Genomic DNA, 23496 nt, shown 5'->3' with positions numbered 1-23496 from the left:
ATATGGCCCAGTGATTATGTTGGTGCTTTGGTTTTGTGATTTGGCTTGTCCCCTCACATTATATGTAGGTCAGTTTGTTTTGAGAAGTTGTGGCTCAGTAGTGGGCTATTTTATATCCAAGTTATTTCATTTCCACTTTTTACAGTGTTTCATCAACTGCTTCTGTGAAGTCTGCACCTGGAAACCATCTTGGTTTCTTCAGTGCCTTATGTAAAGATCATCTGCTAATTGTCATATGGGATCAATCTTAATAAACTTATATTATTTTGACATTAGCAAAGTTAAAAGTTGTTTCCCTCTGAGTGAGGTAATTTTGATTGCAATATTTATAACATATATTGAGGTTTGCCTTTGGAAAAAAACTGATGCCTTTTTCATTTACTTAGTGTTTTGGAATAATTTGGGTGTCAGAAACTGACCAATCTCTCTCATGTTATAGCAAAAAAGATATAATTAATAAAACCAAGCCAACAGCAGTTTTTAGTTTATTTGTGCCTTTGATTGTAATCAAGACTGCAGTTGTTTTTCTGTAGTATTGATTTCAGGTAAATTATTATGTTAAACAATTAAAATGCATCATTAAAACCATTTATCTATTGTATGACTTCATTTTTAAAGCTGGTAATAGAAATTTCCAGCATTTAAATAAGTTTGCCATCATTATTCTCTGGTAATGTAATTTTCCATGGATATTTACTTGTTCCAAAACAACAAAACCAAAGCTATGCCCTTGTTTTTTTCTTGATTTAAGTTTATTTTTCTTTCATTTACTAATATCATTTGAGATGCTCATATCTGCTACTAATTCTCTGTTTTTCCTATTTAATAAGAAGAACAATCTAGGCACTTAGCTTCATTTACAAGCTGCCTGTTACAATTAAAATAACCTGGAATCTAAATAGTCATTCCACCCAACATAATTTCACCACACATTCCAGATTGATTTGCACTTTCTCATTTTATTTATTTACCAGGATGATTTATTATACCAGTCTTTTAAATTATTATTTCTCTTATATACAACATTAGGGCAATCTCCCAAGACAGTATTTCTTTGTCTCCCATAATAAGAAACCAGTCTTTACAATATTTAGCAATATAGTGAGTAATAAAAAATTAAAGTGTGATTAGTCATTATACAGAGCTACTAAAAATACATAATACAAAGAAAAGACATATAAGTTAATCATAGGAACATTTTACACTTATTATGAATGTCATGGATTTAAAACAGTTTATGTTATAAGAGAAGTCAGCAAGACAGTCCTTGCAAATTATATGTAATAGGAAGATACAGAAACCTTAGGAGTAGCTGAGAGAAGAGATTTATTGGAAGGTAGTTAGTGGTGAAGGAAGACAGACTGGAAGGAAGTTAGTGGTGATGGAAGTAAGAGTAGAAATTTGAGTTACTTTTGCAGTTGAGGTAGAAAGATGATGGGGCCTTAGAAGTAAAGGGAGGGGCAAGGGAGAAGATGTTCAGGTGGGGTCATTGCAGGAGCAGATCCAAGAGGTATGCAGGAATTTCTTTAATGTTATTTTAAAACTGTAGGTATTGTCAAGTGTACGTATATGAAGAGGAAGTTTGTTCTAGGCAGAGGTGACAGAGTGGCTGTAAAGTATCTTACCAATGGATTTGTTAGGTTTGGAGATACACAATAGAAGTTGGTCAAAGCTACGTAGGTCACACTTAGGGATATAGGGGGAGATAAGATTAATCAGAGATGGACAAGCAAGGGGATGGTAAAGGAGAGAGTGAGTCAGGTGAAGCTGTGGCAGGAGGACCTGGTGTTGGAGTTCAAGCCAGTGATGTTTTCTTAGGGAAAGGCGGTGGTGTGTTCGATAAGAGAGATTACTGGCGAATTGAGCAATTTTATTATAGGTATCTTCAAGCTTGGTAGTCAGGTTCTTTTGGAGTTGGGTGAATAATGGGGTGGCATAGAAAAGGGTGGGAAGTAGGTAAGCTTGAGCTAAGGACAGTTTTGATTCTGGAGTTAGAAATGTTTTGTTCCTGTACAGTAGTCCAAGTTTTTGGTGAGTTTTTTAATACAGTTATTGATGTGCTCTATGGTTATTATGTTATATAGAACTGCACTATACCATTTGATTTATAGCAGCCACATCTCTTGATTCAAATTATTTTGTTTCCATTTCTTAGATTCTGACTATTATTTTCCATTGTCCAATGTCATTCTTTAACTCCATCTCCAGTTTCTTAAATTTTCTAGTGATATTTGTTATTTTTATTTTTGTCATTTTTTTTTTCTTTTTTGTACAAGTTATCTTATTTTCCTTCCACAATGCAGAGATATTAAGTATTTTACTAAATCTAAAGCTTACATTTGGAGTATTCAAAGAGAATTCATCAAGCATTTTTGTATATTTTTGCTTCTGTTAAAATCTGGCATGAATTATGCTGTGTCAGGAAACTGACCAATCTCTCATGTTATAAGCAAAACAAGATATAATTAATAAAACCAAGCCAACAGCTCCAAGTATGTTCCAAGTTTAATAAAATAAAGTAAATTAAAACCAAGGTGAGCGCTTTTGGCTGTAACACCAGCCATCATCAGACAAAGTAACACCACTTATATACAAACTACACTATTACTTAATCAGTTAAATTATTAACATATTAAACAATTAAAATGCATCATTAAAACCATTTATCTATTGTATGACTTCATTTTTAAAGCACCGGTAATAGAAATTGTTTCATTCAACCCTGGGAGTTTTCCAGCATTTAAATAAGTTTGCCACCTGTATTCTCTGGTCTCTAATGTCATTTTCCATGGGACCTACTTTTACTTGTTCCAAAACAACAAAACCAAAGCTATGCCCTTGTTTTTTTTTCTATGTGTTTGTAAAGTGCATTAGTGTTCTTTGATTTACTAATATCATAGAGATGCTCATATCTGCACTGTTTAAGTTTCTGTTCAGTTTTTCCTATGTAATAAGAAGAACAATCTAGGCACTTAACTGTATATACAACTCCCTTTCTATTACAATTAAAATAACCTGGAATATAAATAGTCATTCCACCCAACATAATTTCCCCACATTCCGGAATATTAACACACTGAATGCACATATCGCACTTTCTCATTTTACCCTTTACCTTGCTACCAGGATGAGAATTAATATTATACCAGTCTTTTAAATTATTATCTCTCTTATATACAACATTAGGGCAATCTCCCAAGACAGTATTTCTTTGTCTCCCAAAATAAGAGACCAGTCTTTACACATAATGTGAACAATATCATCACTGTCATCTGTATAAATTGAAATAAAACTTAATCTCTCCCTTGAACCACTAATAAGTCCATATTGGTATTATAAGATGTCACATTATTATTATTATTCAAATTCACAGGTCTCACATTATCACTGACACTACCCCTTCCCTCATAGTCATATGCTACATCCATACCATATCTCAATAAAGGCATATATATATATATATATATATATATATATATATATATATATATATATATATATATATATAAGCACATAACGGAACAAGTAGCACTAATTATTATCACTTATTTTTGCAGGATTACAAATATCATTTGGAGGTATTTACATGGGTAGAATAGTAACACTTGAAAGTGGTGAATTATTTCTATATTTCTGACCAAAGATATGATGTTCAATGTTAGTGAAAATTAACAGGAAACTATAAGCAACAGGAGATTTACTGCTTAGCTTTGTGCAATTAAAAACATCTCTCTGTATTCAAACCATTGTGTGCAGCTGCATGAGTAGTTGTGCCACTATTTTTAGTGTCCAAACTTGTCTTTAGCATGATTCATGAACTTATATCACGTTAATGATATGCTGCCATAAAAGGTTTATAAATCAGATACTGGTGTGCATTTACTGAAGCATGCCATTAATGACACCGTGAAGTATGTACTGATGTTTCTCAAATAAAAAGTTAACACTTGAAACTCAGTCAACTACTTATTTGTACATGAGTAATGGATGAGTAAAGGAAAAGGGCCAAATGTAGGCCGAGGTGAAGCTTTTGATAGGCCCTATGACTCAGTTGTTTACTAACACCACTTATATACAAACTACACTATTACTTAATCAGTTAAATTATTAACATATTAAACAATTAAAATGCATCATTAAAACCATTTATCTATTGTATGACTTCATTTTAAAGCACCGGCAATAGAAATTGTTTCATTCAACCCTAGGAGTTTTCCAGCATTTAAATAAGTTTGCCACCTGTATTCTCTGGTCTCTAATGTAATTTTCCATGGGACCTACTTTTACTTGTTCCAAAACAACAAAACCAAAGCTATGCCCTTGTTTTTTTTTTTCTATGCGTTTGTAAAGTGCATTAGTGTTCTTTGATTTACTAATATCATAGAGATGCTCATATCTGCGCTGTTTAAGTTTCCGTTCAGTTTTTCCTATGTAATAAGAAGAACAATCTAGGCACTTAGCTGCATATACAACGCCCTTTCTATTACAATTAAAATAACCTGGAATCTAAATAGTCATTCCACCCAACATAATTTCACCACATTCCAGAATATTAACACACTGAATGCACATATTGCACTTTCTCATTTTACCCTTTACCTTGCTACCAGGATGAGAATTAATATTATACCAGTCTTTTAAATTATTATTTCTCTTATATACAACATTAGGGCAATCTCCCAAGACAGTATTTCTTTGTCTCCCAAAATAAGAGACCAGTCTTTACACATAATGTGAACAATATCATCACTGTCATCCGTATAAGTTGAAATAAAACTTAATCTCTCCCTTGAACCACTAATCAAGTCCATATTGGTATTATAAGATGTCACATTATTATTATTATTCAAATTCACAGGGGTCACATTATCACTGACACTACCCCTTCCCCCATAGTCATATGCTACATCCATACCATATCTCAATAAAGGCATATATATATATATATATATATATATATATATATATATATATATATATATATATATATATAAGCACATAAGGGAACAAGTAGCAGTAATTATTATCACTTATTTTTGCAGGATTACAAATATCGTTTGGAGGTATTTACATGGGTAGAATACTAACACTTGAAAGTGGTGAATTATTTCTATATTTCTGACCAAAGATATGATGTTCAATTATCAGTGAAAATTAACAGGAAAATATAAGCAACAGGAGATTTACTGTTTAGCTTTGTGCAATTAAAAACATCTCTCTGTATTCAAACCATTGTGTGCAGCTGCATGAGTAGTTGTGCCACTATTTTAGTGTCCAAGCTTGTCTTTAGCATGATTCATGAACTTATATCACGTTAATGATATGCTGCCATAAAAGGTTTATAAATCAGATACTGGTGTGCATTTACTGAAGCATGCCATTAATGACACCTTGAAGTATGTACTGATGTTTCTCAAATAAAAAAGTTAACACTTGAAACTCAGTGAACTTCTTATTTGTACATGAGTAATGGATGAGTAAAGGAAAAGGGTCAAATGTAGGCTGAGGTGAAGCTTTTGATAGGCCCTATGACTCAGTTGTTTACTTTTTTTTTAGTTCTTTTCTAAGCATACACCAACTCAGCATTAGCTATTCTCCCTACAGAATGTTCATACTCACAAAATTAAAGCTTTACAGCTTGACTTACACAAGAAATACAATATATTCTGTTTATTTATTTTGTATTGATTGTTAGCCATATTACACCATTTTTTCTGTTACTGCTGAATGTATACCTACTTTAAAATGAGTTAATAATATTTCATTACTGCTGTTCAGTTTAGTAATGCTGCAGACATGTTAGTAAATGGTAAATTATTGCTTAACACTGCAATTACTAACATTGATGCTTCCAAGTGATTAGTATCTAGCTGTGCTATTTATTTCTCACCAACAGATATTAGCACAAAGACTTCAAAGGTGACCAGTAGCATCTTGTTTGGTGGACAGATAAGTAGCAGACTGGATATAATATAAAAAATAGTGTTATGTTTTCTCTATCACTGTTTTGGTGCACAAAATTTTGTAGGTGTCCTTATGCTAAACAAGACCAGGTGTTGAGAAGTTGTCATGGTAATAACAAACTCTTATTTGGATGATACAAAATGATCGGACATAGGGCAGATATTAAGGTGAGTACAATGACAGGTGTAGAGGCACAGAGTGGATTCTTATGATTCTGAGGTTGTACATGGATTGTACAGTCACATATAATGATGCATTTTTGATAATATTCAGAGTGCTGAATATAATATGGAAGGTATTATAGTATACTGGTACAAACCACATAAAATGTATTTAACAAAATGAAAAATGTTGAGTAGTAAGCACAGGCATTTCAAAATCTGTTAATGTACACAGTATAAAAGAGATATGGGGGAATGATTTATTTAAGTATTCCTTTACTCCATCTAAAAAGGGTTCATAGGTTCATAGGTTCATAGGTAGGTACTAGGCTATCGGCCCAAGGGCCTATGTAAGCCTAGCCCACCCAAGAAAGTTATTTTCCTGTACCACTGTTGAGCAGAGACACAGAAGTAATCCCCGGGGTGTATTTCCTATTTCCCATCCACTCATCAAGATTTTTCTTGAAGAGTACTAATGAAAAACTTTGCTTGACATAGATGGGTAGCCTGTTCCAGAGTATGGGAAGTTTCTGGGAAAGGAAACTATCCCTCCAGCATGTCTTGTTTATTGTAGAGACAAGGTTTAGGTCCCTAGAGCATGTAGCTCGGAGGGATTGGGATTTCTTTAGGTGTAGCATGTCCAACAGCTCTGGGTTTGACATAGCTTTATATGTTAGGCAGAGATCACCTTGGAGTAGGTGATATGCTACTTAGTAAAGCTGGAGTTTTTTGAGGCGGTCAGTGTAGGGCATTTGTTTGAGGCCAGTAATCCTCTTTGTGAGGTACTTCTGTGGCCTTTCCAGATGCTGCAGATGTCTTGTGAGGTACATTCCAAAATGGGCGTTGTACTCTACAATGGGTCTAATGAGTGTCAAGTAGAGGGGAGCAATGACCTCTTTTTTCCTGAATGAGAACCCTTTTATCATGAGGTGTGCCACGTAGGACTTCCTGACTACTGTGGCGATGTGCCTATCAAAGGATAGACTACTGTCTACCTGGGTCCCAAGGTCTCTTATCACACATTCGGTGTTAAGTAGATTGCTGCCTATGCAGTAGTTCATGGGTACAGAGTTTTTACCAAAGGGGATGACACTGCACTTTTTGGCAGTGAGCTTGAGGCCATGGCTCTGACACCAGGCATCTGTCTCAACGAGGCCCTTCTGTAGGATGTCCACATCATTTGAGGACTTGACTATGGCTCCTAGTTTGCTGTCATCTGTGAACTTCATTAGCCAGAGGCCTTCTGTGTTAACCTGTACTTCAGAAATGTAGATACCAAACAGGAGAGGTCCCAGGACGGAACCCTGTGGTACTCCACTTGTCACTGCTTTGAGGTCAGATTTGGAGTCTGCAACTTTTATGTGTGGGTTCTGTCAGTGAGCCAGTTGGCAACCCATCTTGTGATGAAGGGATTTATACCTATTTTAGTGAGTTTAGCTATAATTCCAGAATGGGGGATGGTGTCGAAAGCCTTGGCGAGGTCAAGATAGGCTGTGTGTACCACCTTACCCTCATATACGGCTTTGTTGACTGCCTCAAAGAAGTTGATCAGGTTCAGGAGGCATGAGCTGTCTTTCACAAACCTGAACTGGGTGGGATCCAGAGTTTGGAGGTTATCAATGTCTTTGTTTATGAGTTCCATGATGATACGTTCCATGACCTTGCAGACCAGGCTCATCAGGCTAATAGGTCGATAGTTCCCGGGATCAGTGGTGGCTCCCCCTTTGTGCAGTGGGATAACTGTTGCTGTGTGCCATTCAGTGGGCACAAAGCCAGATGCGAGGATATTATTGAACATGGTGCTTAAGTGGGGAGCCAGTTCGTTCTGAAGTTCGTGTAAAACGCAGCCTGGGATGTTGTCCGGTCCCATGAATGTTGTGTTTTTGGCTTTAGAGAGTGCAGCATTTACCTGCATAGTTGTGATTACAGGGACTCTGCATTCTTCCTGTATAGATATGAGCTCTTTAGGGGGTGGAGGGGGTAAAGTTAGCACTGAACCTATCTGCCAGGATGTTGGCAATATCAGTTGGTTCTGTAATTTTCATTCCATTGTGCTGTAACTCAGAGCAGATCTGGGTGTTGTCATCAAGATTCTTGACATAGCTATATAATGCTTTGTGGTTGTCCTTAGATTTAGTGGCAATTTTGATTCCATAGCTAGCTTTGGAGGATCTTATAAGGGATCTCAGCTTATTACTGAGGCTGACCAGGGAGCTCCTCCACTCATGGGATTTTACTCTTTTTTGCAACAGTTTCTTCCTTCTGTTGTACAGTTTGTTTATGGCAGGGGACCACCAGATTGGCTTCCTTTTTTGTTGGAGGATAGCGTCTTGGTTCTGTTTAGGATAGCACGATCCATGCACTCATGTAAGTGCTTATAGAGTGCATTTGTGTAGGATTCAGCAGTTGTAACTGTATTGTCCATCTGCATGGGTGTCATGAAGTAGGCTTTGGAGAATTTTTTTACCGTGGTTTCCTTAATGGGTGGTGGGGGCGGGATGTGGATATCTAGGGTGATTAGCTTGTGGTCGGATCGGATCAACGAGGAGCTGGCTTCAGGTGTGGAACACCGGTCACTCATGTTGGTATAGTTTAGAAGCAGTAAGGAAGGGGTCAGATGAATGTTGAATATGGTTGGTAGGCAGAAAGGGAACACTTCAGGACAAAGAGCAGTCACAAAAGTATTACTACAACCTCAACTTGGATAGCATCCATATGCTTTTGTTTGAAATGTCAGATTTTGATTTGAAACACTGCATGCCTGATATACTCAATGTTTCCTTTTGTTCACTTTTTCTTGCTCATGACAATACATATAGCTACAGAATGGGCTGAGATTTTATGGTGTGTGTAGTTACATACATGCAGAGTAAAGGTAATGTCCATGCTTGGCTGTCGTGTTCCAGTTGAAAAATTATGCCAGCGACATCTAACAGATGTTTATTTACACCCAATAGATATGTACTCTGGCATTCAGAACGAACCTCAACAGTGGAGGTAAGAGTAAGAGACTGTTTCTACAATTGTGGGAAATATAATTAAGATGCTTTAAAATGTAGAAATACGTCATTATCAGCTAATTTAAATATCTCTGAATTGCTATTAATTACTGCCAGTGCATACCAGCACTTTCCTGTGATAAACATCGATGGCAGCCCAGGCACAGAATTTCTCAGGCACCCTGCTAACACTTCATTCATACACATATATACACAGTACACCCCACACAGACATACACACATCACTTTTTTTCTATTTTTACAGAACATCCCTGATTTGACCTTATATCTGCCCTATCCCTTGTAACTGATGGACTATTACAAGCAATTAATGGTACCAGGCATTAGACTTTTATGCTTCTTAATCCTTAGAAAACAGCTCTCTTTGGATGAGTTGTTCTGTAGTGCAGAAGATTAAAGTTCTGGCAATAAAATATATCCTGAAACCAAGAGTATGGGGTTCAGTCCTTTTTTCTCCAGTCTTTTCTATTTTTTTTAATTGATGTAGGCTAATATTGAAAGAATATCCCTTATGTCTAGTGTCAGTGCAAAGTATTAAAGTTCTGCCTTGTAAATGCACTGCTCTTTGTATCAAGGGTACAGAGCTCAAATGTTTTTACCTTGTATTTATTTATTTATTTTTTTACCTTAAGTTGTCTGACATCTCTTCCTTCTGTATGGTGTTAGTCATGAGGACTAAAAGTTATCAACCTGCTTTCTGTCTCAAAGGTACAATGTTCAAACCTTTTTTATCACTGGTGTCTAGGGTTCCCTCAGCTCATATGTGTTTTATGCTGCAAAGTGCTGTTCTATCAAGCTTTTAAGTATTTGTGGTGTTTAGAATTCCTCCTGCCCATATGTCTTTCTTGCTGCCAAAGTGTTCTATTAACTTTTTTAAGCATCCCCAGTGTCTAGTGTTAACCCCGCAAATACGTCTTTTATGCTGACAAAGTGTTGTTCTATTAACTTTTGAAGTATCCCTGGAATCCTGCATTCCTTCTGCCCCACATATTTTATGCTGCAAAACTTCTATTGTTCTATTAACTTTTTAAATGCCTTTGAATTTCAAAAGTATCACTGGTGTCTAGTGCCACCTCCAGTATTGAGTGATTTGCTAATTAGTCCAGACAAGTGCAGAGGTGTGACTACTCCCTCACCAAACAAACACATGGCTCAGATTGCACTCATAGGCATACTCGCACTTGCACCTACACTCAAACACACACATCCTCTCAAGCTACCCCTAACTAACCCCCTATTGCAACCATCCCAGCAGAGTCACAATCTCACAAAAACACACACACAGACACACACACACACACACACACACACACACACACACACACACACACACACACACACACACACACACACACACACACACACAAACTCACATGCACCTAAGACTGTTCATCCTTTTGCACACTTTCACATATGCAGTCACACACATGCACATGCAGACACCTTGCAACAGTACCTTGCCATTAAACTCACCATCACTTACCTCTAACATGATGTCACTGTTGAAAGTAGTGGATAAATGCAAACATTTAGCTGTATTCATTATAATGGCTTCCCAAGATTATGCGTATGAGTGATTCTCTGAATTGCTCAGCTGTGCAAATGCCTCACCACAGGTATTTCTGAAAGAGAACGCATGGCAAATTATCATAGTATGGTCTCTCAGAATCCTTTACTGGTGTTTGAAGTAGGCCACAGAGATTGCCCTCTGTGGAGCTGTACCTCTTTCTGTTACTGCATTGTAGTAGGGCTGTCTCCAAGTTGTAAATGATTACTTTGAGCAGTAAAATGGGCTTACCACTTATTGTAAACTTTCTGAATCTTTTTAAGTTAATATGTTATTTGCAAAGGGTGGAGAGAAAAATATTAATTTAATTATGAAGCAAAAAAATAAGTAGTGAAAGAGTTAACAGAGGTGTAGGTAGAAGGTGGGCAGGTGAATACAGAGTATTAATTGGTAACAGAGTAGAGAAGAGTAGAGAAGAGGTATAGTCGAAGAGGAAGAAGAGGCAACGATGTTATACTTATCCTGGAGATGTACAACTACTGGGCCAGGATGTTTAGAGGTGTTTTTTTAGATGTATTTTGAATGGCTGTTGGTTTTCAAGAAGCATAACAGCATGTCAGAGGGCATTCCAGAGGGTAGTTACAGAGTTTGAGAATAAGGAGGCTCCTAATGCATTTTGGGCTTTAGTCATGGAGGGCATGAGTTTGTCTTTAGAGGAAAGAGCTTTGGTAGGGTTGTAGTGTTGAAGCATCCTGTTAATGCTGTATACTTATCAGGAGAATATGTTACAGTTTGAACAAGTAGTAGCTAACTACAGTGAGGTGTTGTAGTAGTTTAGTCCAATTTAGTTGTTGAAGGGCAGAACTGGGAAGAGATCTAAAGGGGCAATTTGCAGCAAAGAAAGCCATTTTAGTGTAGCATTGTTTCAGCTTTATTTGTGTGGATATTTGTAGGTTATTAAAGATTGGGGATGCATACTGTAGGGTAGGTATGAAGTAGGCTTTAGCTACTGTTTCTCTAGTTTTGTCTGTTAGTTAGGGATTTTGTTCTATAGAAGATGCGCTTTTAGTGATTTCTTTTAAATAACTGCTTGGAAGTGTAGGTCAGCTTTTAAGTTGTCACCAATTGTGACTCCAAAGAGTTTGGTGTTAGGGACCTGTTCAATCAGGATGTCATTTAATGAAGTGATTTTGGCAAGAGTTTTGTTTTGTAAGGAAGTATTGGGGTGAAAAGTAGTAATTTCATTTTTGGGGGTTTAAGTAGAAGTTGTGAGTTGTCTATCCAGGATTCTATGGATGTAAATGATCCTTGAATAATTTCATGAAGTTTATGAAGGTTAGAGACTATGCAGATGAATGTGGAGTCATCAGCATATTGTACAAGGGTGGTGTGCTTGGAAACGTTGCATAGATCATTTATAAATATGTTGAACAGAAAGGGTCTACGTATGGAACCTTGTGACACTCCTGTACTAATGGGTAGAGATGAAGTATATTCTTGCTGCCATTTGATTGCTTGGAATCTATCTGTTAGGTAGCTGCTAAACCAGGAGATGGAGGAGGGGGACAGACTCAAGGAGGAGAGTTTAATAATAGTTTATGGTGAGAAACGGTGTTGATTGCTTTGAGCAGGTCTAGAAAAAAGGACGATACAAAATTTCTGGTATTTCTGTTTTTTTAATGGTGTCAGCAAAGACACAAACCATGTTGTGTGGGGGAGAGAAAATTGTTTATGTCATGGTATTGATGTAATTTGGAATGGATACACTTTTCTAATATTTTAGATAATGGTGACAGGGTGGTAACTGGTCTAAAGTTGGAGAAGTCAGCAGAGGTTCCTCAGTTATGAAGAGGAAGTATGTATGCCTTCTTCCAAATGGCTGGGACATGACATTTTAGAATGGATCCGTGTATTAGTATAGATATTGGATATAACAGTGCTTCAGCTGCAATGTTTAGGCAGTCAGAAGGAAGGTTGTCTGCAGCAGGGGTCTATATTCGTCTGCCAAAAGATATGTCGAGCAAACACCTCTTCATCAACACCTAACTGTTGAAAATCACTTCCTCGATTCATGGAATTTTCCCAGGGCAATGAAATAGTTGGCCAACTACACAGCTTTTACCCCACTGTAGTGTGATCTCAGAGTTGGCATATATAGTTAGGGGGATGGGGGGATGAAGACCCCCCCCACTTTGGTGGGTTTGATTTAGTGTGTTGTGTGTTCTGTTGTGATGTGGGGCAATTGTTTCATTGCCGTGGGAGAATTCTGCAAATCATAGAAGTGATTTTTGACAGTTAGATGTTGATGAAGAGGTGTTTGCTGGAAATGTCTTTCAGTGAACTAATATACACTCCTTACACAGAACTTGTATTTTTTAGTTTTAGGAGATATTTTCTTACAGTAGAGATATGGTCAAGTTTGAGTGAGTAGTCAGATTTCATGGGGTTTTGTTGGTGGTGGGTCATTTTGCTGGGGGGGGGGGTCTTTAGTAAATGAGGCTACAGCTTGAAGAAAGAATTATTATTGTTAATTTTATTAGTGACTGTTGATGGAATATCTTCTGGGGAGAGAGTGGATTGTTCACTTTGGGCTGGATTTAGTTGATTTTGGAAAGATGATCACGATTTTTTTAGGGTTATTCTGGTGTGTCTGTCGTAAGTTAAAGTAGTAGAGCTTTTTTCAAGCTTTATACTGTGTTTGGTTATATTTCTTATCTGTCTGTAGTGTAGAGATTTTTCTTGGAATTTGTTTGCATGCCAAGCTTCCCAGACCTTGTCTCTAAGCACCATTAATTGCCTACTGTTTTTAGATAGCTATGATATGGGAATAGGTTTAACTTTTTTTCATCTGATAGGAGCATGTCATTCAGTATATTGTTTAAGGTCTTCTTAAATTCAATGATGGATTTGTCTAAAGGAAGATTTTTTTAACATATTCCAATTGTATTGCTTGGGATTGCAAATGAAACTGCCTGCAATCAAATTGGATAGGTTATGCATTCTTGCATGCATATTATCTTACTGGATTGCAGATAAGTCTGTTCAGAAAACTGGGCAGGTGCTCACTTAGGTTATAAAATATTGTGTCATAGGTATAGATATTACTGAGTTTAGTTGAGAGAATCCCATCTAGAATAGAGGCCTTAGAGGAGGGCTTGTTATATATTGTTGGTGTATTGATGAGCTGAGAGAAACCATACAGGTTAATATTGGTAGTGGGAGTATCAGACACAATTTGGGCCCAGTCTATGTTAGGGTCTCCAAGGATGATGGTTTCTTGGGGTATATGGATATATTGATAGATGCCGAGGATAGTTTGTCTTCTCGCTGTGCTGATATCATTGCCAGGAGGCTATATAAGGGTGTTGGGAAATTGGCATAATGATTAAGGTGCTTACTTCAAAAACACAAGGTACAGGGTTTGGTTCTCACCTTTGAGTGGAAATTGTCTAGACTCAAAATGGCCTATGAGGGCAGCTAGCCTGGTACTTACCTATAATACATATGGCCTTATAAGAGTTTAGCTTAAGTAAGGCAATAAGAATCTCTGCATTATTGAGTGAAGAATGCTTTTTCTGATAAAGGGATATTTCCAGGTGTTTTGTGTATATAATAGCTATCCCACCTGCTTTTTTGGATATACGGACTGCTCAAAGGATATTCTATCCTAGAGGGAGGATTTCAGTATCTTTGACTTTGAGTTTGCCACATTTCTGTGATACTTAGGATGTCAGGATTGTATTGAGATATGAAAGCATGCAGTTCAGTTACTTAGTTATAGTTGCTGCTAAAGTTAATGTTTATACATTTTAGACTTGTTTTACCCAACTTGTAGGAGTGAGGTGTTACATTATTAATGTTTGTGAGGACCATTATGGGAGTGGCTGTTGTTGTTGGATCTGGGTTGGAGTAAATGTTGCTGGATGGATGCAGACTGGGTAGGGATAGCTAGAATATACAATGACACATGGTTTTAAATTTGCTCTTTGTGACTAATTTGTGGGTTAAATTGTTTACTTTTATATATGTTTGTTTGAAAAGATGGATGTAAGATAGGTTGCAAAGGTCATGAGCTATACTGAATGAAGTATGGTTATAATTGTCTTTGAGAGCAATGGACTGAGCACTGGGCATAAGACTGTGATGAGAGGTGTATGATAGTTGGTTATGCTTGCAAAAAGGTGGAGGGAAGTTAATTGTGCTTTGAATAACATGTTAATTGTTACATGTGTGTTTAGTTGGTGAAAATGTAAACAGGATACTGATAGAAGGCTGGATAGGGTTTGACTGACAGTAGGTTGGGTGAAGTGGGTGGGGTTGTTAAGTTGCACTGTAGAAGGAATCCAGCTGAAAGAAAGAGAAAGAGAAAAGGGGAGGTAGTGGTTATTGGGTGTATGAAGCAAGGATAAAATTATGGATTGTAAACTATATTGTGATTGGTGCTAATATGGTGAGTAGATATTAGTTTAGGATAAGTGTAGATGATGCAGGGTGTGTGGGAATTGGTGGTAGGGTAGGGGAAAAGGGCAGGCTCAACTAATCAGGTACTTCAATGGAATGTAGTTACTCCACCCACCCACAGATGGTTTTCCACAAAAAAAATAATCAATGAGATAGAATGGTTATGGATACAAAGACAAGGTCTTTGAACTTTAAGTACTTGAAGTGAGTCAAAGCATTCTATTTTATTGTTATGGGCTTTATTTGCTTTTTCCATGGGAATTTTACATTGGTAGAGTAAAATATGCTAAAGTGTTAACTTAGTTTCAACTTAAACAGTATAAGGCCTGTGGGTGGGGGTAGCCCTCCTGGGGTCTATATTAAATAAACAAATGCTTAAAATGTCGAGTACAACATACTCAAACACTTTTAAGCGAACATTTACATAATCGACAGCTGTAATTATCGTAAATAGGAGTTTCGAAATGTTTTGTTTGGCCAGCACTAAAATACGTCACATATCACGTCATGTAAACTACTTCAACCAAGAATTCCGTAAATAAAACTAAACACCAAAGTCTAACCATGAAACTATCGCAATACACTAACTTACATACTAACTGCAAAATGAAACACAAGTAAACATAACACAATGATCACTACAACACAGATATACATAACTAGCACTGCTGCTTCCGAAGGACGTGCAGTAACACAAAAGGAATTAAATACTGAACTACGTATTAAATGAACAGGTTATTACCATGGTTCAAAAGAGGTACAAAAGTACATTGCTTGTTGTAAATTGAAGGAAAGTGCCCGAATATGTTGAGTGTATCGCATACATATTCATGTTTGTATTGCTTTCAGTTAATGTAGCGTCCGACAGCACATGGGAGGAGGAGTTGGCCAAACAAAACTTTTCTACATTCTGAATTATGACATTTCAAGCTATCGATTAAATGAACATTCGCTTAAAAGTGTTTGAGTATGTCATACTCGACATTTTAAGTGTTCTTTTATTTAATATAGACCCGCCCTCCTGCAGATTCAACACTACATTATAGAACTCACTGATGCAGAAGTGAGGGAAGACAAGATATTTCAGCAGTTAAATTTTCTTTTTGGAAACTACCTTACATATGTTTTAACTGAATGCATTTCTCCTTTTGTGCTTTTGCATCTGGAGTGAAATTCATCAGTAGATGTCCCCTTGATGAGGGAGATTGTCTTATCTTTTGCAGCAAGAACTGTCAGGGATACTGTGCACTCAGTACAATAGGTCTTAACTGATGGTATTTCTCCTTTTGTGCTTTTGCAGATGGAAGGAAGCTCAGCTGTAGAAGCTCTCTTGGTAGTGAGATTGTCTTAATTTTATGTTTTCTTATGATCAGCAATTATCACTCATGCAGAAAGTCACAAAACACACACTATTTGTAGGTGTGACTCACACAATGCAAGATGTATCACCAAAAGTTTCTTCTGAATAAACAACCCAAAGAAGTGCCACTATCTGGCATAACCTTCACTTGTTCCCAGTCATTGTGGCCCTGTCTGTTCTTGACTGCAAGTGATCCTGAGTTGTGTACACCAAGCTCCTCAGTCACATTAACATCAACCAAATAAGTAACAACAACATTTCCTTCCCCAACAACAGATACCAGCAACCAAATAAGTAACCACAACTTTTCCTTCCCCGGTAACAGATAAGATGATTTTAACAACCCCAAGATGTCTCTATGATTTTTGGGGTGATGTTATTCACACTTTTGACCCCGGACCATGGCTGATGAAAGAGGGGAACACAAGGAGGGATGCTGGTCTGCTACATGACCATCTACCAGCATGGTGAGCATGTTGTTCACCCCCTCTCCATCAGTAACTACAGCTGTAAAATCAATGAGAATGAAACACTGTTATACAGCAGACATAATATCCACTGGTTTAATAAGTCTCAAAAAACAGTAAAAACAAAGGTAAGCACTTTCACTGCCTAAATCAGCTTCATCAGACAATAAAACAAGTTACAAAAATTCAGATAAATACCCCTACACCATTCAGATTCCACCAATAGACTCATTATAAACTAGTCGTTGCACTCTCTTAATTACTAAATATTTATTTCATTGAACAACCTTCTAGTTTTAGCCCTCCCATTTAAACCCTTGCACTTATCTGCCTGTAGCTGCAGTATCCAATAAATCTCCCTGCTCTCAGTCTTGTTAGAGATGTCAACCAACCTCTGATCTTCTCATATAGTCTCAATTACCATAAAGCTAAAATTATGTTCACTAGTATTATCTATAACATGTTTAGCCAGTGGGTTTTTCTCATCTGACTGCCTAATACATCTAACATGCTGTCTGACCCTTTTATCAATATTCTGTTTGTCTTGCCAATAGGAAAAACTTTGGCAAGTATTGCATCGGGCTAAATAGACTATATTCTTAGTCTGGCAGATAGTTAGCACATCAAACCTATACACTTTCTCTGTAACAGGATGTTTAAAACTATTACTTTTGCTAATAAAGATACAAAAATTACACCTGCCTTTACCAGACTTGGAATCATACTTCTTCACTGGTCCATAACATAGTGGCCACTTAAGGGATTTCTTATTCTTGAAAATAAGTTTTGATTCTGTATCTATAATACCCTGTAAGTCTTTGTCTGACATTAAACTGTACCAGTTTCATTTTATAACCTCACACACTGATGTAATGTTATTAGAAAAATACAGGGAGCTCTTAGCAACTGGGACACATTCTCCATCTTGCTCATTCTTACTCCCCTTAACACTAGCTTCTGAGAAGTAAGGCCTAACTGACCCCTTTCTCAAATCCTTCAGCTTGCTCAATTCAAAATCAATTTTGTGCTCTTTTTCACCTTTGTCTATTAACTCTTCCTTCATATCACCCAGAGCTACTTCAAAATCAACTGCGTTGTTATGGAATCCGGATATCCTTGTACCTTGTCCCCTAATAATATTCTTAAACACATGTCAAGGATGACACATATCACTATGCAGGTTATGACTCCTATACGTATCTTTCCTATTTCTACTCATGATAATCTAATTAAACTCCTCTCTTTCTAATTTAACATCAAAAAAACTGATGACATTAGAGGAGATCTGTGTAGTGAAACACAAATAACTAGTGGTACTATGCAGATATTCAACAAGCTTCATAAACATTTCTGCTTTACCCTTCCATAGGAGGAAGATATTGTCCACAAACTTCCTATATAATTTTATGTAAGGGACATACTCATTATTATTCAGTACTAAATCACTTCCCCTTTGCATTAAAACAATGTTGGCATAGCTATTCACACAGGGTGTCCCCATGGCCACCCCTGTGTGTTGCCTATAGTATATATCACTAAACGCAAACACATTATTTTCGAATATCATTTCTAGAAACAGGCAAATCATATCTATATGCTTTATGCCATACCTGCTGTTATGTACTAAAAACTTTTTAGTCATCTCCATCCTTTCATGGTTAGAAATCACAGTAAATAGTAAGCAGACATCCATGGTAATGAGCAAATCCTCTTCTCTCAGAGGTTATCCAGCACAACAAGAAAACAGATCAGATACAAATTGTTTAGTGTCAGTCAAAACATTGGCTATTTTACTAATCCCTGGTCTTAAAAACTTTTACAGATAAATTGACATCGGCTCAGTGAGCCACCCCGTACAGATACTGTGGGCCTGAAAGGTGGATTAAGCTCATCTTTTTTAATCTTTGGTAAGCCTTGGAAAATAGGTATCACCAGCTTATTAACAACCAAGTATTTAAAAAGTTCTTCTGAGACATTCCTTCCTAACAAACAATCTTGTAGAGTAGAATTAACACCACTAATAATATTATACAACTTCATCAAATCAATCATCTCATAGATCCGAGGCTCACAAAGCATGTTAACAGTAGTCAATCTATAAAGCCCAGTGTCCATTATAACTATATCTCTGCCCTTATCTGCAGGGTAGATGGAAATATTATCATCTCATTGTATTGCACTTAATGCCAACATCTCATTTTTGTTTAAGGTATTACATTTGTTTGTGTCCTTAACTTCACCACAGAACAACTGAGACAAATCATACTCACATGCATTACAAAACACTTCTAGGCTGGAATTTAACACAGGATTATATTCACTTGTTTTTTAGAGAAATCAATAGCTTATTCACCAGTCAAAACAGTCTTTAACTGAAGGTTTCTTGCAAAAAGTTTAATGTCTAGCATGGTTTGTCCCAAATCCATTCCTTTTGCGGGAACAAAAGACAGCCTTTCTGTAAGACACATAGCTCATAATTATTAAGTGTTCTCCTGGTTATATTGTGTATTAATGTACTGTACATTTTTCTCACATCCATTTTAGGCAATGCATCATTTGATCCTCTTGCGAATTCAACTGTCTGTTCTGATCCCTGCTTTGGGAATGATTCTGTTCTCCTGTCCCTTTTTTCTGAGAGGAAGCATATGAAAACCCTGTGCCATTTCTGCTCTACTGGTTTTAGGATGAATGTCCAGTTCTCTCTGCTCCATTGCCCTAACACCCAGAACTGGATGCTGAACAGTCAAGCATTTCCACTGGTTAATAGCAGTAGATGTCTCTCACTTTCTGTGTAATTCTTGATACCCTCATTGGTATCTCTCTTCTCCTGTCTTTTTCTTCCTTGTTTAATAAAAAAGTCCTCTCTTTTTGTTATAGTTTGTTAGGATGTCAGAAAAAGGCCCTTTGGGTTTTAAGAAGTGCCAAAAGTGCAGACGCAAGTTGCCTTTGTCCAGTGCTCACACTTTATGTGTGTATTGCTTGGGCTCAGACCACCTTCAAGTTGATTGTGCTACTTGCAAAAACTTTAATCTGTGTGCAATTGTGTAAAAAATAAACTAATTTTAAAGGGGTTACTTCCTACTTCTTTCTCAGAAGCTATTGCTGGAGCTCAATCTCCCAAACTGAAATCAAAAGAGACTTTTACTAAGTCTCCTAAACCTTTAGAATACTCAACTCCACCAAAGAAAAAGTATAAACTGAATCCAAAGGCTTCTGAGGTTCCACCAGCATTTGATCCAGGAAAATCCTCCTCAGATCCAAGTACTTCAGATCTGAAACTCTTACACAGAAAAAGACACTCTCCAAGTTTGGATCTGGTACCTTCCAGAGTACCTTCTCCCTTTTTGGAATGCCAGCACTCTAGGTCTCCATCCCTAGTTTCCTCCCATTCTTCCAGAAGTTTTACAGATGCTGACGTGGACATAATGATGAGGAGATTCCTCTTGGCGTCGATACAGATGGGTGTTTTCCTGGCTCTTACCCCTTTGAGTCAGGAAGCCCATCCTTCTACCACTCCGCTGATTGAAGCTCCTTCTCTGATCTGACCAGTCATTTCAGGACCGCTGGATCTGAGTCTTCCAGGTCCATCTCATTCGGATCTGAAGATATCCTTATTTTCTTAGCAAATGCTGTCGCTGAGTGAACTGGCTGTCAGATTCAAGGTGTTAGAGTTGACTCTGAAGTTTTCAGAGCTGTCTCTGCCGTTTGGACAGCTTTGCTTTTACTTTCTCCTTGGGTAGATTGCCTTGGGGGCAGGGGGAACTGATGGGCCAGAAGCAAGGATTCTTCTCTCCACTGTTTTCCTTCTTCCCAGAGTGTTCTGCCTTTGAGGTAATGAAGAGAGTTTTCTTTGCTCCAGCAAGATGGATGGATCTTACCTTCCATGGATCTTCCATTTGGATCCCAGATGTATCTGCGACTTGAGCCACATCATTCTACACCACAGGGCAGCCAGATCAAAGTCTCCAGGCTACCCAGCAGGATTTTACAATCTCTTCTGATACTTCACTGGAGCATCTTATTGAAGAAGTCCCTAGGAAGAGAGACTGCAAAAGGAGGAACTTGGACTCCCCTCAGTCACTGATGTTACTGATTTTGATGAAGTAGAAGGGTCCCCAAATCAACACCTGAAAACATCTCATTCAGAGATATTCCAGAGATCCTTAAGCAGAGGGGTAATTGGTCCTCCAATAACCCTTCCCCAGAAGAATCAGTATTCCTGGAGGCCTTCAGAGCTGGCCATCTACCTTCTTGGTTACTCTACCCACTAATGACCTTATTGACATGATCTCTAGGCGGGCATGGCAGGAGCTTTATTTGGTTGAGCTAATCCCCCAAAAGACCAGATTGGATTCTGGCTCCACCTGTAGGTAGAGAGTTTTGGAGCAAAGGAGTTCCCATAGATGCTATGGTTGTGGCAGCAGCCACAAAGAAGGAACTTGCTGAGCAAAGTTCCTCTAGTCATCTCCCTAACGGGGAGTCTAAGGCATTGGACAGATTTGGGAAGCATGTGCATGTTTCAGTGACTTTTGCCCTTAGGTCACTAAACTACCTAACACACTTTATAAGACTACAATGAGACTTGATAAAGGAACTGTCAAAATCCCTTTCTGGGACCACTACTGTTGAGACTCAGACTTCTGTTGCTTCACAGTTGGCTAGCTTACAGTCTATTTCTAATTCATCCATATGGCTTAACTTGCATTCAGTGAAGGTGCCTCCAGGGCAGTGGGTTCAGGCATTTCCTTTTGGAGGCAAGTCTGTATGGACATGTGTGATTTTTCAGAGACCTTCAAGTCCTTGTTCATCAATGCACCCTTTGATGGCAGTTCATTGCCCTAAAGTTAAAGACACACTCTCTGCAGTGGGCATACTTTTTTTTGACTCCTCGAAAATCATTCTATAGGAGTAAATGAGAATGTAAAAAATGTAGTTCAAGAAGTCCCAGGGTCCTTTCCAAGATCCATATGGAGATAGTTCCCCCAGTGGTAGAGGGGGAAACTCAAATGGACAAAGATGCCCATGTGGCAGGCGAGGCCCCCAGATAGAATCCAGAACTTACTCAAGATTCTTTTTAGTGCCAAAGAAAACAGGGGACTGGAGACCAGTTTTGGATCTCAGCAACTTGAACAAATCTATTTGACACATAAAGTTTGGAGTGGTCACAGTGCAGTCCATTCTGCCCTTCTTGTGCAAGGATGACTGGATGTGCTCAACAGACTTTCAGGATATGTACTATCACATAAACATAACACACAGTCCAAAAAGGTATCTACACTTCCAGCTGGGAGCCAGTCATTACTAGTTTAGAGCACTGCCCTTTGGTCTCACCACAGCCCCTAGGGTGTTCACCAAATTTAAGGCAGTGATAGCAGCTCACTTCAGACTGCAGGGATTCTGAGTGTTTCCGTACCTGAACGACTGGCTCATTATCATCTGACCAGGCATCTACTGATAAGAACATGAGATCAGATACTCCAGACTTGCACCCATTTATAGATAGCCATAAATTACAACAAAACTCATTTAGAACCATGTCAAACATTGGAATTCATAGGAGCAAATTTCAACAAGGTATCAGTGACAGCTTCTCTTCCTCTTTCAAGAGTAAAAACTATCAGATTCCAGGTCAGGAAAATTATTCACAGTACCACAGTTTCAGCTGGTTTGATTCTTCAAGCTTTGGGGTCAATGCCAGTAGCCAATGTTTTAGTTCCCCTAGCAAGATTTCATATGAGAATTCCTCAAAGGATGTTAGCAACATAATGGTTTATTCTTTAGCAACATGTCAGCCTAAATAAGAATTACTCAGGTATGCAAAAGATACCTTTGGTGGTGGATTCTATTAGACCACATTCTAAAAGGCCACCCTTTTATTCTCACTCAGCCCAGGGCTGTAGTGACCACAGGCATTTCCCAGACTGGGTGGGGAGGGCTTTTCCTGGGGAAGACACTCCAAGGCACTTGGTTTCCCAAAGAGGCCAATGCGCATATCAATGTCCTGGAAATGTGAGCAGTATCCTTAGCATTGCAAGCCTTTCAAGACTCTCTCTCTTTTAGGAAAATTGCGATTCAGACAGATAATATGTGAGTAATTTGGTACATCAACAAACAAGGGAGAACCAGGTCTTACACCTTGTTTTGAGGAGCCCTCGGAGTGTGGCAATGGGTGATCTTTTCAAACTGCTTTCTGATAGCAAAGCACACTCTGGAGAAGTCCAACATGATAGCAGACAAATTGAGCAGGTCCATTCTACTACCTCACAAGTGGTCTCTCAACATGAAAGTAACAGAAATGATTTTCCAGCAATGGGGCCAGCCTTGCAGTGATCTTTTTGCTTCTCCCCTAAACAACAAGTGCAGCAGCTTCTTTGCCCTGATTTCCCCCACTGAGGGAATTATCGAGGGATGCTGTACTCCATCATTGGCCCTCCGGCCTTCTCTATGCTTACACACCAACTCCCCTAATTCCCAAATTTCTGCAAAATCCTGCCCAGCTGAACAGCAAAGTCATCCTCGTGGCACCTTTATGGCTTTGGCAGATTTGGTCCCCCTT

Source organism: Protopterus annectens, chromosome 7.part0, assembly GCF_019279795.1.
Source record: "Protopterus annectens isolate FY-2018-M chromosome 7.part0, PAN1.0, whole genome shotgun sequence".
NCBI lineage: Eukaryota > Metazoa > Chordata > Ceratodontiformes > Protopteridae > Protopterus > Protopterus annectens.
Note: the sequence above shows the minus strand (reverse complement) of the source record.